Consider the following 12,312-nt stretch of genomic DNA (forward strand, 5'->3'; position numbering starts at 1 on the left):
GGTTGTCTTGCATGCACTGCTATTTTGAGGTTGAGCCAAAGATTTTCAATAATGTTCAGATCAGAGGACTGTGAGGGCCATTGTAAAACCTTCAGCTTGCTCCTTTTGAAGTCTATTGTGGATTGTGACATGTGCTTAGGATCATTATCATTTTTAGAAGCCATCCTCTTTTCAACTTCAATATATATATATATATATATATATATATATATATATATATATATTGCCTAAAATACAAAGGAAATGCGTCATCTTTAACTTTAGGCCTTTTAGAGATCAATTCATCTTCAACTTGCTTAGCTGTTCACTATAACATTAATTTTGACCAGGGGTGCCCAAACTTTAACATGTCACTGTATATCCCCAAATATTTCAGCGCTGTTTCAATCCAGCAGAACTGGAATCTCTTTGTCCATAGTGGCTTTGAAGGGCTTCTTAATAATAAGGTCTCAGTTTTGTCTATATCTAAGGTGTAACTCAATAGTCCTCCCAGTTCTTCTATTTCTTTAATAAGGAGTGCAGGCAGGGTCATATTTGTAGAGACCCCCATCTTGGGAAGTTGGGGGGTGGTGAGGCGTGGGCTTCTGACTTTCAGTCCGTGGACCCTCAGTAAAGATATTTCTTTTAGATCCTGAATCCGGATTTCTTATAAATACGTAATTATGATTTTTATTGTGTATACAGATATTAATAAATATATTTATAAATCCCCTCACTGATGAGAAGAGCCCGGTGCCCACAGCTCCCTCTTACATACAAGCACTGATGCTCACCCTATGGTTTTACCATCTTCACTGTTGCTAGGCAACTTCCTTATAAGGTGAGAAGCTCCATATAAGATTCCCTCACAAGATTCCATGATGACATCACCGCTATTATGACATCAGAATTCACCACCACTACAGTTTCTTTCTTTTTTAATGGTATGATATGAGCGACGATGAATAAATAAATCTTCCATCACTTTTTTATTTTCCTTTTTTTTGCCGCTCACTGTAGACAAATTATCTTTATTCTGCAGGTTGATACAATTACACAGATATCCAGTTTATTTTGCTTTTTTAATCATTGACCCATAACTTTCATTTTTCTGCTTAGATTTAGGCAAGAGCTTTTTTTAATGGAACGAGCTACAATATTTATGGGTAACAGTGCGCGGTACATGAGACGTTTTCATCATTTTTTTTTTGTGTAGTGAAAAGAACAAAAAATATTCTACACGGATTTGGTGGAATCTTGATTTCTTTTATAGATTAAAAGTGTTCTCCGGCCGCTTCCTTCCACATTGGGAGGTGAGTGAGCTGCCGTCTGAGGAACCTACCAAGTCACAGGCATGATGGCGGCCACACTTACACCGTCCCATCATGTATCTGTAGACGTGATGTCACCTCCCAGTATGGAAGTAAGCGGCGCTGAACAAACCCTTGAAGATCCCATAGGGGCCATTTATGTCACATGTGGTTGACTACAATCCTTTTGCCTTTGTAGAGAACCACAACTCACAGCATTTCTTGAATTTCTGCAGCTTCCAGGGCATTCTGGGGGTTATAATTCACCAAAGAAGTAGAGTCATTATTTTTTTACCTAGTGACATAGGAGTGGATGCAGGGCTTTTTTTAATAACTTATTAATGCTTGCCTCTGACACTTGCTAATATTTTTACCTCTGACAATGCTCACTGCCGACAGCCTATAGAGTTGCTGCTTGTGTTGCTAGGCAACTTCCTTTTATGGAGAGAAGCTCCATATATGGTAACATCTCAACATTCCGTGATGATATTATGACATCATAATGCACCACCATTACTTGTGCCAGTGTTTACAGCTCCAGTGTCACTTTGACATTCCGGTGTCATTGTTGTTGGTGATTAGCTACATAGCTAGTGATTTACTGACTGCGATTTGGATTTATTTGGATTTATTTGAAATGTCTGAAATTCCTTCAGACAATTTTCAGGTGTTGGCACTGCTGCAGGGGATTCTTACCACCTATGCCCCTGACATTGTGCTGCCGCTACCCGATGGCGTCCTCAGCTTCACTTACCGGCTGGTTATGGAGCTGTTGAGAGACTGCCTGACCAAATATCAGCAAGGTCGTATAAGCTCAGCATATCTTGAGCATTTACAGAAGAACATCAGGACATTGGTGCAACAGGTAAGTGGCAGAAATCTGCATAAAACATCGAAAAGTTATAATAACAGAATATAAGTTTATTCACATAAAATAGTTCTTTAGGCCGATAATAATATAATATATAACCGGCACTAAGTCACTAGATATGTAGTAATTGTAGAGCAGATCGCAGGAGTAAAGTGGTGACATAATCGGCCTCCTCCATGTTCTCTCATGATTTTCCTTTTCTATTTATTTCCATCTTTATAGGCTGAAGAAAAATCCACAAGTGGAGAATTGGCCTTTATTATACAACTGGCACAAAATGTCCTGTATGTACTGGAGCGTCCGGCCGGCTCACTGGAGCGTCTGGTAAGGATCCATCACTTTCTATATCACACGTCCTGGTCTAATCTTCTCCAGATTAGCCGTCAAATAGCAGAGTGGCAGATTTATGATGTCAGAGGCGCAGGATGTTCTATGGCAGCCTGTCTCTGCAGCTCAACCCTCTGTAGTGACATTCTGTACTCAGCGATGCAGAGGTTGTGTTTCCACCTCTGTCTCACTTCATCATCACAATCTTCATTCTTCTAAATGCTGCAGTTCTGACAATACAAGTTATTAGAGAACAGTTGTAGATACAAGTCCCTTATATATTCATGTTGATTTTCTGGAGGGAGCGGCCATGTATAGTCCGTCCAATACTGAGATTGTCCCATAGATCCAGGTTTAGTACTTCGTGCCTTATGTAGAGTCCGTCCAGTAATGAGATTATCCCATAGATCCAGGTTTAGTCCTTCCTGCCTTATGTACAGGCCGTCCTTGGGTTATGAACTAGATATATCCTATAGTTTTGTTTGTAACCCAAATTTGAATGTAAAATGGAAAGAGTAAAAAAAAACAATAATATTTTGCTCGCTGTCCGCCACCCGGTCCTCTTATTCCATCATAGTGTGCCACATTTCCAGCCTCTTCACTATGGGGCAGGACTTCCCGTCTCGTCCTTATGACCTTATGATGAGCAGTGAAATCTGGGTCCTGAATGTGGCCAGAAGTCCTGCACTATAGTGAAGAGACCGGAGAAGTAGCACATGACATTGGAAAGAAGAGGACTGGACGATAGGTGGTGAGCAGCGGGGCGGCCGGAGAGGAGAGTGGTGAATATTAGCTTTTTTTTTCATCATCAACCCTTTGTATCTTGGAGTCGTTTGTAAGTCAGATGTTTCTAAGTCGAGGACGGACTGTATACGGTGATTTAGTATTTGTGAAATGATACATTAATTGTACATATTGTGACGAACAGGAAACATCAGAAGGTGACTCTGAAGAGGGGGAAAACCTGACTATCCCGGACCCTAATACCAGTCAGCAGGGGCTGAACACTGATCTGATGGAAGGTGAGCAATCATCTAATATTCTTACATTCACATATCGAGATATTATAGAGAACGGCAGAGAACATGTAGATTTACTCTCCATCCTCTGTATGAGGCTGGTGACGGCTCCGGAGCCCCTTATAGACTATAATGGAGGGGGCGCAGGTAATTCTGCTTCTCTCCTCTGTGCTCTTGTCCATCATGTACAAGGAGGCTCCTAGGTCCCCAATCATGTAATTGTTCTAGGATGAATCAGATCCTGAACAATGGCCATTTATGGTCCAGAATATCCATCTATGGAGGAGCCATAAATATATGCGTTGTGTGCAGAATCCCATATACCAGTATTACACCGTGTACAGAGCCCGTCTCATCTCCTTCTTTATATGGATGTTATATATTATGTACTGATATCGTCTAATACAAAACGTTTCCTCATTATTATAGGAATATCTGTGCCGGCAATTACTGACGGTGGAATATGTGAGACCCCCGAGGTCCAGGAATCTGTCAGTGTAAGTATCAGTGGAGACGTCTGTGTATGATCAGGTAACGGGGGTGAATTACACATATAATATTATCCCCCATATGACGAGGGGATATCCCTATTCTTCTTGTAGATCAGATCTATTGTGTGTGATGGCGGCATTATTATTCCTGCCCCCGCTGTGTGATCTCCTGTCTCCTCCCCTGCAGTACAGTGATGTCTGTGTATGGGGGATATCCCATATACATAATGTTGTCTGTGGGGGTCCGGCATCCACAGATGTTATCTTTCTGCAGATTTTATGCTTTAATGCCATTTCTTATTATTTCTAGGCCTTGATCGGATCATTGAACCCAGGGAGAAATCCTTGTAAGAGCGACTACGAACAGATCAAACAGTTCAGCTGTGGAGCTTTTGGGTGAGCTTGATGTCGGCATAATATTCGGTTTCTAGGGCTCCTTATGACGATCCCTCTGTCTCTGTGCCCGTACAGTGTTACCATAGAGGAATTATTGGAGTCCACATCCCTGTTCTCTAGAGAAGAGCGGATCTGGCATAATTCACATTCGCCTTTCGTGCAGACTTTCCTGGGAAATGTGATTGACGTAGAAGTTATCACTCGGCAAATGTAATATCTCTTATTACGCTCTGGGTTCTCTCCAGACCCCAGATCTTAATAAATGTAAGATGTACAAAATGGAAAAAATACTCATACTGACCTTACTGCTCAGCTCTCCGACCCCTCCGCTTCTCAGCCTCATCTGTCCGATCCTCACCGCGTCTTCAGATTGCTGCCGCTCACACTGGGCCAGAACTTCTAGCTTGGAGAAGGTCCAGGAGGATTCTATGCAAGAGCAGGAAGATTTGCAATGTCATGCCACCATGACCTTTTATGCGTTTGTGCAGAATCTTCCTAGACGTCATCAATGCCAGAAGTCCTGTCTCAGCCTTAGACATTTTCTTGTTCTTCAGCACTGGCAGCAGCTTTGAAAGTACAGTGAGGACCAAAAGGTTGAGATAGAGGAGCCAGAGAGGTAAGTGTAAGAGTTTGTTTATTTTTTAACATTTTGACGGACTTTTAAGGTTTAGAAAATAGTAGCCAATGTTCACCATTTTGCCGAATCCATGAGGAAGAGAATTACAAAAATTTCGCCATTTTGACCAATGCGGATATATGTAAAATTTGAGTAGAATTCTAATCCATTGTATTTTATTCGCTCATCTCTTCTGTGCACATCTAATTGTCATTATTCAATTCATTTACGATGGGGCATGGATGAGGACCTCCCAGTGGAGATCATCTATGTAGCGACGGCAGCTCATCTAGTATTCACCATTAGTACAGGAGATGTGATGAGGTCTATAGACAGACTGTTAGTAAGAATACATTATAAACCACCGATTTTCTTCCTCTACAGAACCGTCCACTTAGTGCGCCAAAAAGACTCCAAACAGTTATACGCCATGAAGAAACTGGACAAGCAGAAGCTGAAAGATCCAGTAAGACTTGAACGGGCCTTTCTAGAGAGGGACATCCTAACATTCGCAGATTGTCCCTTCGTGGCCTCCATGTTGTGCTCCTTTCCAGCTACACGTCATCTGTGCATGGTCATGGAGTATGTACCAGGTAGGACATATCCATCGTATCTATATCCAGCGCTGGTCTGCTCATCTCTAGGACCTTCTCCATAAGCAGAATGTGACCACATAGATGGTTACATGTCCACATTGCTTTTACTATAAGTTATCTGTTAACAACATGCCAGAAAAATGATTATGTGGCAGAAATTTTCACTATAGATAAAGGAGGGTTTGACTGAATTTTTACAGTTTGTACAGGGTTTTTCCAAAAAATAAGACAGGGTCTTATATCAATTTTTTGCTCCAAAAGATGGGTTAGGGCTTATTTTTAGGGGATGCCTTATTGTTTTCTCATAAACAACAATACACATTTATTTAAAAAAAAAAAAAGGACATATTTAAATATAATCATGTCATGACACACACACAGCACATACACAACTATATACACATATACTGCACATACACAGCTATATACACATATACTGCACATACACATCTATATACACATATACTGCACATACACAGCTATATACACATATACTGCACATACACAGCTATATACACATATACTGCACATACACATCTATATACACATATACTGCACATACACATCTATATACACATATACTGCACATACACAGCTATATACACATATACTGCACATACACAGCTATATACACATATACTGCACATACACAGCTATATACACATATACTGCACATACACATCTATATACACATATACTGCACATACACAGCTATATACACATATACTGCACATACACATCTATATACACATATACTGCACATACACAGCTATATACACACACACTGCACATAGACAGCTATATACACACACACTGCACATACACAGCTATATACACATATACTGCACATACACAGCTATATACACATATACTGCACATACACAGCTATATACACATATACTGCACATACACAGCTATATACACATATACTGCACATACACAGCTATATACACATATACTGCACATACACAGCTATATACACATATACTGCACATACACAGCTATATACACATATACTGCACATACACAGCTATATACACACACACTGCACATACACAGCTATATACACATATACTGCACATACACAGCTATATACACATATACTGCACATACACATCTATATACACACACTGCACATACACATCTATATACACATATACTGCACATACACAGCTATATACACATATACTGCACATACACAGCTATATACACACACACTGCACATACACAGCTATATACACATATACTGCACATACACAGCTATATACACATATACTGCACATACACAGCTATATACACATATACTGCACATACACAGCTATATACACACACACTGCACATACACAGCTATATACACATATACTGCACATACACAGCTATATACACATATACTGCACATACACAGCTATATACACATATACTGCACATACACATCTATATACACATATACTGCACATACACAGCTATATACACATATACTGCACATACACAGCTATATACACATATACTGCACATACACAGCTATATACACATATACTGCACATACACAGCTATATACACATATACTGCACATACACATCTATATACACACACACTGCACATACACATCTATATACACATATACTGCACATACACAGCTATATACACATATACTGCACATACACATCTATATACACACACACTGCACATACACAGCTATATACACATATACTGCACATACACAGCTATATACACATATACTGCACATACACAGCTATATACACATATACTGCACATACACAGCTATATACACACACACTGCACATACAAAGCTATATACACATATACTGCACATACACAGCTATATACACACACACTGCACATACAAAGCTATATACACACACACTGCACATACACAGCTATATACACATATACTGCACATACACATCTATATACACATATACTGCACATACACAGCTATATACACATATACTGCACATACACAGCTATATACACATATACTGCACATACACAGCTATATACACATATACTGCACATACACATCTATATACACACACACTGCACATACACATCTATATACACATATACTGCACATACACAGCTATATACACATATACTGCACATACACAGCTATATACACATATACTGCACATACACAGCTATATACACATATACTGCACATACACAGCTATATACACATATACTGCACATACACAGCTATATACACACACACTGCACATACACAGCTATATACACATTTACTGCACATACACAGCTATATACACATATACTGCACATACACAGCTATATACACATATACTGCACATACACATCTATATACACACACACTGCACATACACAGCTATATACACATATACTGCACATACACAGCTATATACACATATACTGCACATACACAGCTATATACACATATACTGCACATACACAGCTATATACACACACACTGCACATACACAGCTATATACACATATACTGCACATACACAGCTATATACACACACACTGCACATACAAAGCTATATACACACACACTGCACATACACAGCTATATACACATATACTGCACATACACATCTATATACACATATACTGCACATACACAGCTATATACACATATACTGCACATACACAGCTATATACACATATACTGCACATACACAGCTATATACACACACACTGCACATACACAGCTATATACACATATACTGCACATACACAGCTATATACACATATACTGCACATACACAGCTATATACACATATACTGCACATACACAGCTATATACACACACACTGCACATACACAGCTATATACACATATACTGCACATACACAGCTATATACACACACACTGCACATACACAGCTATATACACACACACTGCACATACACAGCTATATACACATATACTGCACATACACAGCTATATACACATATACTGCACATACACATCTATATACACATATACTGAACATACACAGCTATATACACATATACTGCACATACACAGCTATATACACATATATTGCACATACACAGCTATATACACATATACTGCACATACACAGCTATATACACATATACTGCACATACACAGCTATATACACACACACTGCACATACACAGCTATATACACATATACTGCACATACACAGCTATATACACATATACTGCACATACACATCTATATACACACACACTGCACATACACATCTATATACACATATACTGCACATACACAGCTATATACACATATACTGCACATACACAGCTATATACACACACACTGCACATACACAGCTATATACACATATACTGCACATACACAGCTATATACACATATACTGCACATACACAGCTATATACACATATACTGCACATACACAGCTATATACACACACACTGCACATACACAGCTATATACATATATACTGCACATACACAGCTATATACACACACACTGCACATACACAGCTATATACACATATACTGCACATACACAGCTATATACACACACACTGCACATACACAGCTATATACACACACACTGCACATACACAGCTATATACACATATACTGCACATACACATCTATATACACATATACTGCACATACACAGCTATATACACATATACTGCACATACACAGCTATATACACATATACTGCACATACACAGCTATATACACACACACTGCACATACACAGCTATATACACATATACTGCACATACACAGCTATATACACATATACTGCACATACACAGCTATATACACATATACTGCACATACACAGCTATATACACACACACTGCACATACACAGCTATATACACATATACTGCACATACACAGCTATATACACACACACTGCACATACACAGCTATATACACACACACTGCACATACACAGCTATATACACATATACTGCACATACACAGCTATATACACACACACTGCACATACACAGCTATATACACATATACTGCACATACACAGCTATATACACATATACTGCACATACACAGCTATATACACATATACTGCACATACACATCTATATACACATATACTGCACATACACAGCTATATACACATATACTGCACATACACAGCTATATACACATATACTGCACATACACAGCTATATACACACACACTGCACATACACAGCTATATACACATATACTGCACATACACAGCTATATACACACACACTGCACATACACAGCTATATACACATATACTGCACATACACAGCTATATACACATATACTGCACATACACAGCTATATACACACACACTGCACATACACATCTATATACATAGTATAGCTTCACATTTTTATATGGGACGTTGTTTCCTTGCACTTATTTCTGCAGCTTTTGCACATTTGTGGTTTTGCTTCATAGACATTCAGCGCAGTCCTAGTTACTATTGGGGTACGCTCCATTGTTTTTCTTTTGCATTATTACACAGTATATCTCTATGTGTGACATCCTGCCCCAATGTCTCCGCTTATTTCTCATTTACACGCATCAGGTGTAATTTACATTGTAACAAACCCTCTCCTGTCATATTTGCTTTCTCCTGTAGGAGGAGACTGTGGCAGTCTTATGAACATCTATGGACCTTTACCTGTCCCCTTGGCCCGAAAGTACATTGCAGAAACAGTCCTGGCTGTGGAATACCTGCACAGCTTTGGTGTGGTGCACCGAGACCTGAAGCCTGAGAAGTAAGTGCCCCCTCTAGGAGGAAGAAAGTTAGAGATTATCATAAAGTCTATGGGTTATTACTTGGGGCTGACACCGTCTGTTTTTTCACAGCCTCCTGGTATCGGCATCTGGTCATATTAAAGTCACGGACTTCGGACTTTCCAAACTCGGCCTCATGAGACCAACATCAGATACCTACGAGGCTCCAACCGAGGACGTCACCAGAGAGTTCCGTGATGATGAGGTCGGCTTTACTTACAGGATCTTGTTCTTTACTCTTCTCATCTATTTCTTCTTCTCTGATATCTTCTCATCTAGAAAACGTTTTCCTCTGATGTTATTCGTCACAATTATTTTCTCAGCTCCTCATCTCCTTCTTCTGTTGCTTTCCAGATTGCTGGCTCCCCTGAATACATCGCCCCTGAAGTCATCTTACAGGAAGGCTATGGGCGGCCTGTGGACTGGTGGTCGGTAGGGATCATCCTACACGAATTCCTTCTATTCCGTGTACCATTTCATGGGGATTCCAAATATGAGACTTACTGCAGTATATTAAGGGGTAAGTAAAATAATCTGAATGCGGTGTGGTGTCATTGTTATTTGCTTAGATTGGTTCTGTGGTTTAGTTACTTGTTGTGTTAATCCAAAAGATTTTTGTTTTAATAAAGTAAATGAAGAGGTTTTATTTTCTGTAACATTTTCTTTTAATATAACAGATGAGATAACTTGGACATTTGATAATCGCACTCCTCCACCTGATGCTCAGGACATCATCACTGAGCTGCTCAGAAAAGATCCGGCACATAGACTTGGGACAGGTAATGTATATAATAGTATTAATAATGAATTATTACACATCTGTGAGCAGACAAATGATCACACCCCTGAGGATCAGCACTGAGGTTTTCTGCTTTACTTTCAGCAACTTTTCTTCACATCAGCTCTGTTACGTCTTTAGTTCAGAGTAACATAAACTGTTCAGATATGGAGCTGTCTGTCTGATAATGTCTATATCACTTTTTATTGTCTTCCTTTCCCAGGAGGAGCGAAAGAGATCAAAATGCATCCATTCCTATGTGGCATAGACTTTGACAGTCTTCTAAGTAAAGAGCCACATTTCATTCCTAACTTTGAGTCAGAAGAGGACACTGGCTACTTTGACCGTAAGTAGAAGGAGACGTCATCTGTAGAAAGCTTTTGTGTGTCTTGTCTTTCATATTTTGTGACAATCAGTCCCAATCATTTTTAGTGATAAAATGGTGACTTTCCGTGATCGGGTCTCATACTAATAATCTCTAATAACACTTGTGCTTTTCAGCTCAATGTAGCAATTACGAACTTATTGATTCAGATGAGGGGGACACAAGCGAGGATAATAACTGGCCAGAAAGCCTGAACTTTATATCATCGTCTCAAAGGCTTTCTAAAGTAAGTGTGACCGGTAAGATCTATAAAACTTATAATTAAAATAAAGTTTAAATATACATTTATTTTATTTTTCTCTATGTTTTAGCTCTGTTCCACCAATACCAGGGTGATGAACGATGAAGAACTGAAGCCACCTCCAGTGTATTCCCCAGAGAGTGCAAAACACTCAGACATGTGAGTAAATTATTATTATTATCAGGTTTGGATCTGATATATCAGAAGATCAACTGTAAGATAAGTGTAACTCAGCACTATATCCAGCGCCACCACCCCATGATTGATGATCACTGTGGTTCTGGCTTGTGATAACGCCGGCGATAACAGCCGATCATTGCAACTAGTCAATCATTTCCAGTTCATTACAGGCCAATATTACTAGCGATTCTCCATTCTTAGTGATAGAAGTGGGTCCTGAGCAGGGTGCCTCCTCCATGTTATCCAAATGTCCTAACCGGCCTTGCAGACGGGTGTTCGTCCATTTTGTATTGTTTTCGCTTGTAATTTATGTTTTTCTTCTACCAAACAGGCAGCAAGAATCTTCCCCTTC

The sequence above is a fragment of the Phyllobates terribilis genome, unplaced genomic scaffold, assembly GCF_046119375.1.
Source record: "Phyllobates terribilis strain yellow unplaced genomic scaffold, ASM4611937v1 Scaffold_3__8_contigs__length_932513732, whole genome shotgun sequence".
Lineage (NCBI taxonomy): Eukaryota > Metazoa > Chordata > Amphibia > Anura > Dendrobatidae > Phyllobates > Phyllobates terribilis.